This window comes from Labeo rohita, unplaced genomic scaffold (assembly GCF_022985175.1).
Source record: "Labeo rohita strain BAU-BD-2019 unplaced genomic scaffold, IGBB_LRoh.1.0 scaffold_124, whole genome shotgun sequence".
Lineage (NCBI taxonomy): Eukaryota > Metazoa > Chordata > Actinopteri > Cypriniformes > Cyprinidae > Labeo > Labeo rohita.
Genome location: NW_026127384.1, coordinates 194,308 through 205,453, shown reverse-complemented (window position 1 = coordinate 205,453; position 11,146 = coordinate 194,308).

The window sequence follows — 11,146 nt, the reverse complement described above, 5'->3', positions numbered from 1 at the left end:
AAACAGTGCTGTGATCTTTGTTTGGAACTATTTTCGCTGGCAAATTGAGCAAAAACAAGTAACAGTTTAAAATGTAAGTCACTTATTGCTTAACTGAGCTTGTATAAATTTGTCTGCAATTGTCTATAATTTAGAATGCCTGGAATTTTGAGTTTTAATAGATTAATAAATCAACGTGCGTTCACTCTGTGTGTGATTTGGTAGTATAGCCAACTTGATCATTTCAGATCGCACATCATTACAACAACACGTACCATATTATCGCATAAGATATACTGTATGTCGCACACCCCAGACTCGACTAAAGTGGAAAATTAAGTCATCTGCGGTTGTGGCGCACTTGTTGCACATGAGCACAGGTGTTTTAGGAGTCTAACTTGCAAGCACCAGACCACTGATTCGTTAAACCTGCTTTCCTGCACGGCTTGCCATATGCATGTGTGTGTGTTTACATATCTCTCTCTCTCTCTCTCTCTCTATATATATACACTGTATATATGTACGTATATGTGTGCATGTGTACATTTATATCTATCTATATCTATCTATCCATCTATATATCTATATATATATTCACACTCTTCTGTACCTCTCAAATTGACAGATGCACCTGTGCCTTCTGTACACTTTGAACTGGCTTATATTTTGTATATTCAAATATTTAGAAACAAGTGTGAAGAATTTTGAATTATTGTGTGTAAACGATGACAGCCGTGTTGCAGTTGTGCTTAACTTTTGCTTTCTTGTGTTTAGGGTTTTGCATCACAAGTTTATCACAGAGCAAACTGTGTCTTAGTGAGTGAGAATGTGTTTAGAGTAGTGTTGTCACGATACCAAAATTTTGACTTTGATACGATACCTGACTAAAATATCACGATACTACTACTTAACCGATACTATTTTAATGGTTACATGAAAAAAAAAAAAATCAAAAAGCATGTCTAATTAATTGAAATCATGAAACTTGCAGCAATTTATTAAAAGTTTAACAGAAATTACATGTTTTTAAGGCCCTATGAAATACTTTTTTTTTTATTTTTCTCAAATTCAGTTTTGTTTGTGAATTTGTTTGCCATTAATTTTCGGGATTCTATTTTAATCGTTTCATTACATTTTAATAATCAAAATAGCATGTATAATGAATTTATAAAGGATAATTAGATTTGATAAAAAATGAATGTATTATAGGCTATTTCTTTCTTTTTTTTCCAGAAATACTGTGTTGTGTATTTACAATTTTACGGTAAATAAATTCTGGTAAATATTTTTTTTTCTGGTAAATATTCTTCAAACATTGTTTTAAAAATATTTGTATTATTAGTAGTAGTGCTATCTTTACATTAAGTAATATATTAATATATTTCTAGCTGTCAACCAAACTTTTATTTTGACGGGTTGCTGTGAAGAGCTTTTAGGGTCTTCATTCATATGAAGATAGTTTTCTGCAAAAGAAACGGTAAAATGTTCATGAAGTGACTCTCAGAGCAGTTCTAGAGGTTATGTTCATGTGTTCATGTACTCATATATTGAGGCGGCAGAGGCTGAAAACACCGCGAGCGTCACAAGTATGCGTGCAGGAAACAAAACTGCGCGACTCCACCATTCACAGACACACAGAAATACGGCGCTTATTAAAATGCATTCTTAAAGTACCGGTAGTAGTAAAATGCGGAATCGTACCGTTTTTAAAAACAGGGTATCGCGATACTTTTTAAGTACTGGTATATCGTGCAACACTAGTTTAGAGTTTTGCAAAAAGAGTGCATGAGATCTGCAAACAGTGTCTAAACTGCCTAAACTTGTTTAAGGTTTTGTAGAAAGAGTGATTTATTTGACACATTGGTTTAGGCTATTGAGAATTTGGTTTAGAGAATGGGATTTAGTGTTTTAGCAAATGTGAAAAACTGTAAATGTGGAGACTGAAAGATAAGAATTGCATGAAACTTCAAAAGGCTATCCATTGAATAAATACGAGCGCTGCACGTTTCAAAGTCAGCTGCTGTGCTGTTTTGTGTACTGCCGTTTCGAAAGCGCCACCTGCTGGAAGAGAATGATCTTTCATTTTCAGTCAGCCCGTATGTCTGCTCTTGTCAAAGACCAATGTGAAAATCAATCCATGTTTTTAGGCATTCCCACAAAACTATTATTTTGCTAGCTTTTTTCAAGAAAAATGAAAACATTTAGTTTGAATAACAATTTACAATTGATGAATACAGTGCAACAGCAAAAACTGTGAGGAAAAAAAAATAAATGTTACATTTGTTTAGACCATTTTCTATTCATATATAAACAACTACAAGTCAACCTGCAATACCAAACAGGACCACACAGAGATGCCAACAAACCACTATACCAACCTTAACCTGACTATATATAAATGTATACAGATCTGTATTCAGAATTATTGCGACCATACTGAAAATTGCTCATAAAGCTATCAGAGAGCGCACATACACAGTCTGTTTATTTGCACACTAATAATAACAGACTCGTGTGTGTCTAATAATGTATGACTCCTGTTTGTCACTGTAATCGTCTTTACCTCCATTACAATTGTTATCCATCAAAACTTCACTGGTAACCCTGTTGAAAAATATGCTGGTTAAGTATGCTGGTTTGAGCTGGTTTAAGCTGGTCATGTGCTGGTACTGAGCAGGAGCTAGTTGCTTAGGACCAACACATAACCAACTAAGAACCAGCTTAAACCAGCAGCCATGCTCCAAAACATACCTAACCAGCTTATGCCATTTTTATTTTATTTTATTTATTTTTTCCCAACAGGGAAGAACTGGTTTGCTTTATTCAGGCCATACAGACTAACTTCATATTTCTGATTATTAGAGGCATGTTTGTTCCCACCAATCGCTGCAAGATCAATCCTTTAATCTTACTAATGGCCATGACCAGTTTGCTAGTTTAAAATGATTATTAAACAGCATGCACAAACTATACAAAAGGCGCAGTCCTTCTGGTGCACTCACTCTTTTTAATTCACTTTTTCAAGTGGACTATATTAGTGCACTAATATAGGGAATAGTGAATAAGGATATAGGGGGCAATTACGGATACAGCATAGAGGTTGCAGTGCAGTGCCTGCAGTTTTAAAAAAAAAAAAATCGTTGTATGAGAGTCTATAAGAACTCTCGGCATGATTCTCGGACAGAGTGAAATTGCCTAAAAAGTGACAGTACTGCACAGAACATGACGATGATTGGTCTATATTTCCAGAGGCAAAACAGTCTAGAACATTGAAAGCTAGCGTAACACTGTGGTTGAATGTGATGAATAAAAAATCCCTCCTTTTTGCACTTTGGTGGTGCGTTGCCTTATTGCCCTAATGAACAAATCACCCCTGTTGCAGACAAAGGCGTTGAACAGACATCACAAACAGTGGCTTTTTCAAAAAGTCAGTATTGGGTCATTCTGTGTCAACTCAACCAGAGGTCCCTGGCTCGAATTTTCGATTTTGCTGATATTTACACATGTACGGATACACATGTATTGTCACAAATCTGGTTCGTGGTCTTCCATTTGCTCGCCACCAGAGTTTGCCTTCTGATTACATTGACTGTCACACTACACAGACTTCCACATGTCACAACGGACTACATTTTTTCCCATGCTCTATTTCACGGGTTACATTTACACCTGCAGCCAATTACACACACTATAAAAATCAGTCTCAAACAACCATTCAACACAGAGTATTGTTGCATTTATCCCTAGTCAGTGATAGCACTTTACGGAGCCTTTCCGTGTTTTCTTAAGTCTAGCCTAGTCTGTTTTTTTTCCTGAGTCTTGATCCCTGCCTGTGTAGCTCGTTTCTGTGTGTGCTCTGCCTGGCCTGGATTTTGCTTGCTCTGGATTACCCCTGTCATTGTGTCCCGTTTGGAAACTGTATGCTTCTCGTCTGGACTTGTTTTGGATTACCCCTTTGCTCTGCCCTTTGGATAACGTTTGCCGATGTTTTGACCCAAGCCTGTGTTAAGAATACTCTTTTGTCTAGCCCTGTTCAACCTTGTTTGCCAGTGTCAAACTTCACCTGTTATGACCACGTCTCTGTTTAATAAAAGCTTGCACACAGATCCACACGCTTCCTCTCTCAGTCTCTCCATAACAGAATGCTTGGCCACACAAAGATCCAGCAGCTGTTTAAGTGGACACTGGCCAGGTATGGACATGGCAATAATTTTATTAGCCCTTAAACAAGGCACAAGTTTTTAGCCATCGCTCACTATTCTGATTTATCGGACATTATTTTGATAAAGTTTTTCTGTGATGGCATAAATCAGTTAAGGGTCCGCGTTTGTTGTTGAGTTGTTTTTTGGACTGAAATGGTGAAATGGCATTCAGCGGCTATCAGCACTGACACAGCTACCATTCTTGATTCAGGCCAAGTCACATCTGATTTTCGTAAGCCAAGTCACAGGTGGTCTTCGTGAGGCGAATCAAGTCATAGCTGATCTTCTAGAATCAAGTCAAGTCAGAGCTAATTTTCCTGAGTCAAGTCAAGTCTCGTCTGATCTTCCAGAGTCTTGTCACGTCTTGTCTGATCGTCTAGAGCCTCATTACATCACAGCTGATCGTCCAGAGCCTTGTCACATCCTGCCTGCTGCACCCAGATCCTCAAGGTCAGTCCTTCATTATCCCAGTATTATCTCCAGTGTGAGGGATACACTGCTGATGTCTTCATGCGCAGCCTGTATCCCCAAACCTACTCACCTTAGCCCTCCAGTTTTTGAACTGTTTCCCCTGTCTGTAGCGCTTTCCACAACGGGGATCGCTTTATAGTGTATTTGGGCTGCATACACCACCACTGAAACTTTAGAAACGCCAGTGCCCACTATGACTTCGAAGGAACCGCTGCTGAACTCTGTACCTGTCCTGTTAAGGAGAATGCTAAAGAATGCTTCCTGTTTCGTTACATTACTGCTGTAGAACCTTCAGAGGTGTCACTGGTATCCACTTATGAACTCCCGTCTAGTCCTAAACTGGCCATGGAGGCAGTTTGTGAATTTGCTGCCCATCCTCTCGCGGCTGTGGAGGCCGCCTATGAACTTTGTAAACGTCCTGTCCCGAACTGGCCACGGAGGTTGAGTGTGAACTGTCCGTTCATCTAGTCCCAACTAATGAGTCCGAGGGAGGTCAAAATGGCTATTTTCACCTTAGATTCAGAGTAAAGTTACAGGGGGGTAAAAATGACTTCAGAAAGACGGCAACAACATTATTGTCATGCCATTGGACTGTTCTGTGTGTTTGTTTTGGTTCCCATGTGCTCTTTGTCCTGGTTTTCCCTCGTGTTTTATTATACCTATTTTTGGTTTTCCTGTTCCTGTTCCCTTTGATTTCATTGATTTCAATTTCAGCTGTGTTTCCCCAATTCCCTCATTTACTCCTTTGTTACTTAAGCCCTGTGTTTCCCAGTGTCTTAGCATCCAGTGTCAGTTGTCATACCCTGTTTCAGTTTACATTTCCTTGTTGTCCAGTAAATACTGTTTACTGTAAGTTACTCCAATGTCTCATCGTCTTCTTGCTCCCATGCATATATATATATATATATATATATATATATATATGTATATATATATATATATATACCCCCTTAAATTTTTTAATCTTTGTTATATTGCAGCCATTTGCTAAAATCAAATCAATCATGCAAAGTTCATTTTTTTTTCCTCATTAATGTACACACAGCACCCCATATTGACAGAAAAACACAGAATTGTCGACATTTTTGCAGATTTATTAAAAAAGAAAAACTGAAATATCACATGGTCTTAAGTATTCAGACCCTTTGCTGTGACACTCATATATTTAACTCAGGTCCATTTCTTCTGATCATCCTTGAGATGGTTCTACACCTTCATTTGAATCCAGCTGTGTTTGATTATACTGATTGGACTTGATTAGGAAAGCCACACACCTGTCTATATAAGACCTTACAGCTCACAGTGCATGTCAGAGCAAATGAGAATCATGAGGTCAAAGGAACTGCCTGAAGAGCTCAGAGACAGAATTGTGGCAAGGCACAGATCTGGCCAAGGTTACAAAAAAATTCTGCTGCACTTAAGGTTCCTAAGAGCACAGTGGCCTCCATGGACGACCAGAACCCTTCCTAGAGCTGGCTGTCCGGCCAAACTGAGCTATCGGGGGAGAAGAGCCTTGGTGAGAGAGGTAAAGAAGAACCCAAAGATCACTGTGGCTGAGCTCCAGAGATGCAGTCGGGAGATGGGAGAAAGTTGTAGAAAGTCAACCATCACTGCAGCCCTCCACCAATCGGGGCTTTATGGCAGAGTGGCCCGACGGAAGCCTCTCCTCAGTGCAAGACACATGAAAGCCTGCATGGAGTTTGCTAAAAAAACACCTAAAGGACTCCAAGATGGTGTGAAATAAGACTCTCTGGTCTGATGAGACCAAGATAGAACTTTTTGGCCTTAATTCTAAGCGGTATGTGTAGAGAAAACCAGGCACTGCTCATCACCTGTCCAATACAGTCCCAACAGTGAAGCATGGTGGTGGCAGCATCATGCTGTGGGGGTGTTTTTCAGCTGCAGGGACAGAACGACTGGTTGCAATCGAGGGAAAGATGAATGCGGCCAAGTACAGGGATATCCTGGACGAAAACCTTCTCCAGAGTGTTCAGGACCTCAGACTGGGCCGAAGGTTTACCTTCCAACAAGACAATGACCCTAAGCACACAGCTAAAATAACGAAGGAGCGGCTTCACAACAACTCCGTGACTGTTCTTGAATGGCCCAGCCAGAGCCCTGACTTAAACCCAATTGAGCATCTCTGGAGAGACCTAAAAATGTCTGTCCACCAACGTTTACCATCCATCCTGACAGAACTGGAGAGGATCTGCAAGGAGGAATGGCAGAGGATCCCCAAATCCAGGTGTGAAAAACTTGTTGCATCTTTCCCAAAAAGACTCATGGCTGTATTAGATCAAAAAGGTGCTTCTACTAAATACTGAGCAAAGGGTCTGAATACTTAGGTGTGATATTTCAGTTTTTCTTTTTTAATAAATCTAAAATGTCAACAATTCTGTGTTTTTCTGTCAATATGGGGTGCTGGGGTATATTGTATTATATGATATGACCATATATGTTAACAATATATATCAACATTTTATATGGTACTATATGTTTTGACCATTTGTTACCAATATATATATTGGACTTATATGGACTATGCAAGTTTATTAGCCATATACGCCTAAAAGATACTGCTTATTGTAAATCATATAACAAAACTGATTTTTGCTTAACTTCACTAATTATTTCAATTCAGTTTTCTGGGGGGAAAAGTAGAGATGAATATATAACCCCTTCAAAAAATGCAAATGTACTAAATGTCAATGATTGTTGTAGTAAAAGGAATGTATTTTAGAGTTACTGAGAGAAAACAAAACAAAACATAAAAACACTTCATTTAACTGTTTGTCCATATGCGCTCTCATCATCATTGCACTAAAACGGATTTCATTATACTACATGTGCGATTTGTGCGTGAACGTCACAATACCGCTTTCGCGCATGTGCCAAAATTCAAACACAGTCTGAGCAATGGCTGCGGCTAAACAGTCATCTGCGTTAAGATGTTTTTCTTAGTAAGTGGAAGGATAACAAATGTGTCAGTACCTTAATAAACGACAATGATTTTATAGACAGGCATGAAGACAGACCGACATCACTGAGTGGAAAGGATGAAACGCCTTTGTATGTGGCAGCGGTGCAGATAATTTACGCTAATTTACTCAACGCTTTATTGCTACGTTAATATTTCATAGAAACTAAGTGTTATATGATTGTTTTGGACTGTCCCTATATAGATCAGCTAATGTTTTAAATATTCCCTGTCATTGATTTATATATGATATTATGATTACAGCTGCATTGATGTGTTTTGCAATTTGCTCGTGTTAAAGTTAATTTTAACTATATACTATTGGGTGGGTTAATCTGCATAGAGATACTGTGACCTCATTGTTTTCACTGGATAAGCAATGCCACATTGGGAAATTATTTAAAGCTGTCTGACAAAAGTACTGGATGAAAATTATAATATTTACTAATATTAACTGTAAAACTGCACGAAATGGAATTATTTAAATACAAGCACCTTGAATTCATATAGTACAGTACCTTGGTTATATTGCACCAAGTGCACTGACATGTCAGTAACATGCCTAGAGTAGGGGCATAAGCACATACATGTGCATATTGCATAAAGGTACAGTACACTAAAGCAGGGGTCACCAGATCCAGTCCTGGAGGGCTGGTGTCCCTGCAGAGTTTAGCTCCAGCCCTAATCAAACACACCTGAACCAGCTAATCAAGGTCTTACTAGGTATACTTGAAACTTCCAGGCAGGTGTGTTGACGAAAGTTGAAGGTAAACTCTGCAGGACACCGGCCCTCCAGGAACAAGTTTGGTGACCCCTGCACTAAAGGATGTGATTGTGGGCTTTTAATAATATGGTTAACCTATTGTAGTAAGTTTTGTTCATATCATTGCTGATAATTGTGCTATTCCTGTTTGTGGTAACTTGGGATGAAGAATGACACGGAAGACAGAACGGCAGTACGGTCGTTTTTACTGATCGCTAATTGTGCATACAGGATAAACGGTAACGCTTTAGATTACAACCCGCAAAGAACTACGTAATTAAACTAAATTTACGGTGTATGTTTCTGCAATTATAGTGCACCTATAAAGTACGTACATGTAGGTATAAGGGAACAGCATGTTATATTTGGGTAATAAGGGGATAACAAACCAGATATTCAACCTGCAAAGAACTACATAAGTATACTGAATTTACGGTGTACGTTTCTGTAATTATAGTGTACCTATTAATACGTATGTGTAGGTATACGGGAACAATATGTTACGTTTTGGTAATAGAGAGTAACAACCAGATATACAACCTGCAAAGAACTGCGTAAGTAAACTATAAAGTTACGGTGAATGTTTCGTATTTATATTGTACCTACGTGTAAGTATAAGGGAACAATAGGTTACGGTTATCACAGATATACAAATAATTTATAATGGATTAATTTAAAAAACTTAACAGGTACCTGTTCTGTTAAATCGTACGTTTGGTGTATCTATACGTAAGCTTTTTAAAATTACTGGGAAATTATACTCTTGTTCCATGTAGTTACAGGGTAATTGTGCCTCTGCGGGCTGTAAATTAAAGTGGCGATTGTTCCCCTCTTGTTCAACGAAGTTACAGGGTTCAATACATATAACAACGCGACGTAAAATGTGGTTCTACAAAACGTACATTTATTTACATTTTTACAAACATTAAATGTACAATACTGACATATTTACATCATCTAAACATTTAACGTTTACTTAATATGAAATCATAACATTTCATTCTGTTCTGTGTGATTTCTGTTGCCAGCTCGTTTCCAAGAATAGGTCTACATAATGTTATCATGACTACACGGTAAACCCTTAAAATAAATAATATTTCTGCAATCGTTTAATCATTCATGTCATATTAACTTCGTTTGCCGTGGTGGAACACAAAGGCGTTTTCTCTAACATGCTGTGACTAACAATAGAACCATAAAATACACCGAACACGCATCATAATTACAAATTAAACCATTTTATTTGTGTGCTGTAACCCAGATCTTCAGAATCCATACGATTTGCGAGGACCAGAACCAAATTCAAGGCTTTGTCCGGCGATCTTCATCTCCATCTCCAGCAGCGAGTCCAGCAGCAACAGCCGTAAACCCGCGCTAAAGTGCATTTTGCGACAGGAAAATCGGACGTTCATTGGCTGTCGCCTGCATTCGTCACAGATTACGACATGCCGTGTTTCTGGTGAGATGTGTTGGAATGACGCGCGGGCGCCTTCGAGGAGTGGATCAAGACAATAATCTGGATAATATTTTCAGCGATTAACAATTTAAATTCTGCTCTCATCCTACTGCACCTCAAACCTACTGTATTCCGCCAGAGAGGACTGCGGCTGCAAACGCATCGTTATTTGGATTACTTTTTTGTATGGCTGTTGACATTTTTGCAATAAATAAATGATTGTGATTGCACTTTCCTGTTTTTTATATTTTTATTACTGTTCAGTCATAGTTAACGTTAGGTTTAGAGGTAGAAGTGGGATTAGCGACTATAAAAATTAAAAAACAGATTGTGTGTTTATGTATTGTACCTACCCTGTAACTTCGTTGAACAAGAGGGGAACAATCGCCACTTTAATTTACAGCCCGCAGAGGCACAATTACCCTGTAACTACATGGAACAAGAGTATAATTTCCCAGTAATTTTAAAAAGCTTACGTATAGATACACCAAACTTACGATTTAATAGAACAGGTACCTGTTAAGTTTTTAATTAATTCCATTATAAATTATTTGTATATCTGTTTTCTACCCCGTTATTACCCAAACGTACCATATTGTTCCCTTATACTTACACGTAGGTACAATATAAATACGAAACATACACTGTGACTTCAGTTTACTAGCGCAGTTCTTTGCAGGTTGTATATCTGGTTGTTACCCCCGAATTACCAAAACGTAACATAGCCTATTGTTCTCTTATACCTACACATACGTACTAATAGGTACACTATAATTACAGAAACGTACACCGTAAATTCAGTATACTTATGTAGTTCTTTGCAGGTTGAATATCTGGTTTGTTATCCCCTTATTACCCAAATATAACATATTGGTCCCTTATACCTACATGTACGTTCTTTATAGGTACACTATAATTACAGAAACATACACCGTAAATTCAGTTTACTTACGTAGTTCTTTGCGGGTTGTAATCTAAAGCGTTACCGGATAAACAACACAGTCCAACTGCACAGCAGTACACACAACGTTCTTCTGCCAAACAGGCGTCTTTACAACAACTGCCACCCTTAGCGGTCAACAACAGGAACTGGTAGAATCGTACTTAGTCTACTATACTGTTCGCGTCCCATGAAAAGGTAATGAGTCCAGAAATTCTCCGAAAATAGAAGTGGAGGCTGAACCTGCAGATGTGAATGATGGAGCATCTACACAGAAAAGGTTACATATTTTATTGAAACCAAAACTAGCATCTGCAATATACATGTAAACAAATCAACTGCCCTTTTTAATAAAGTG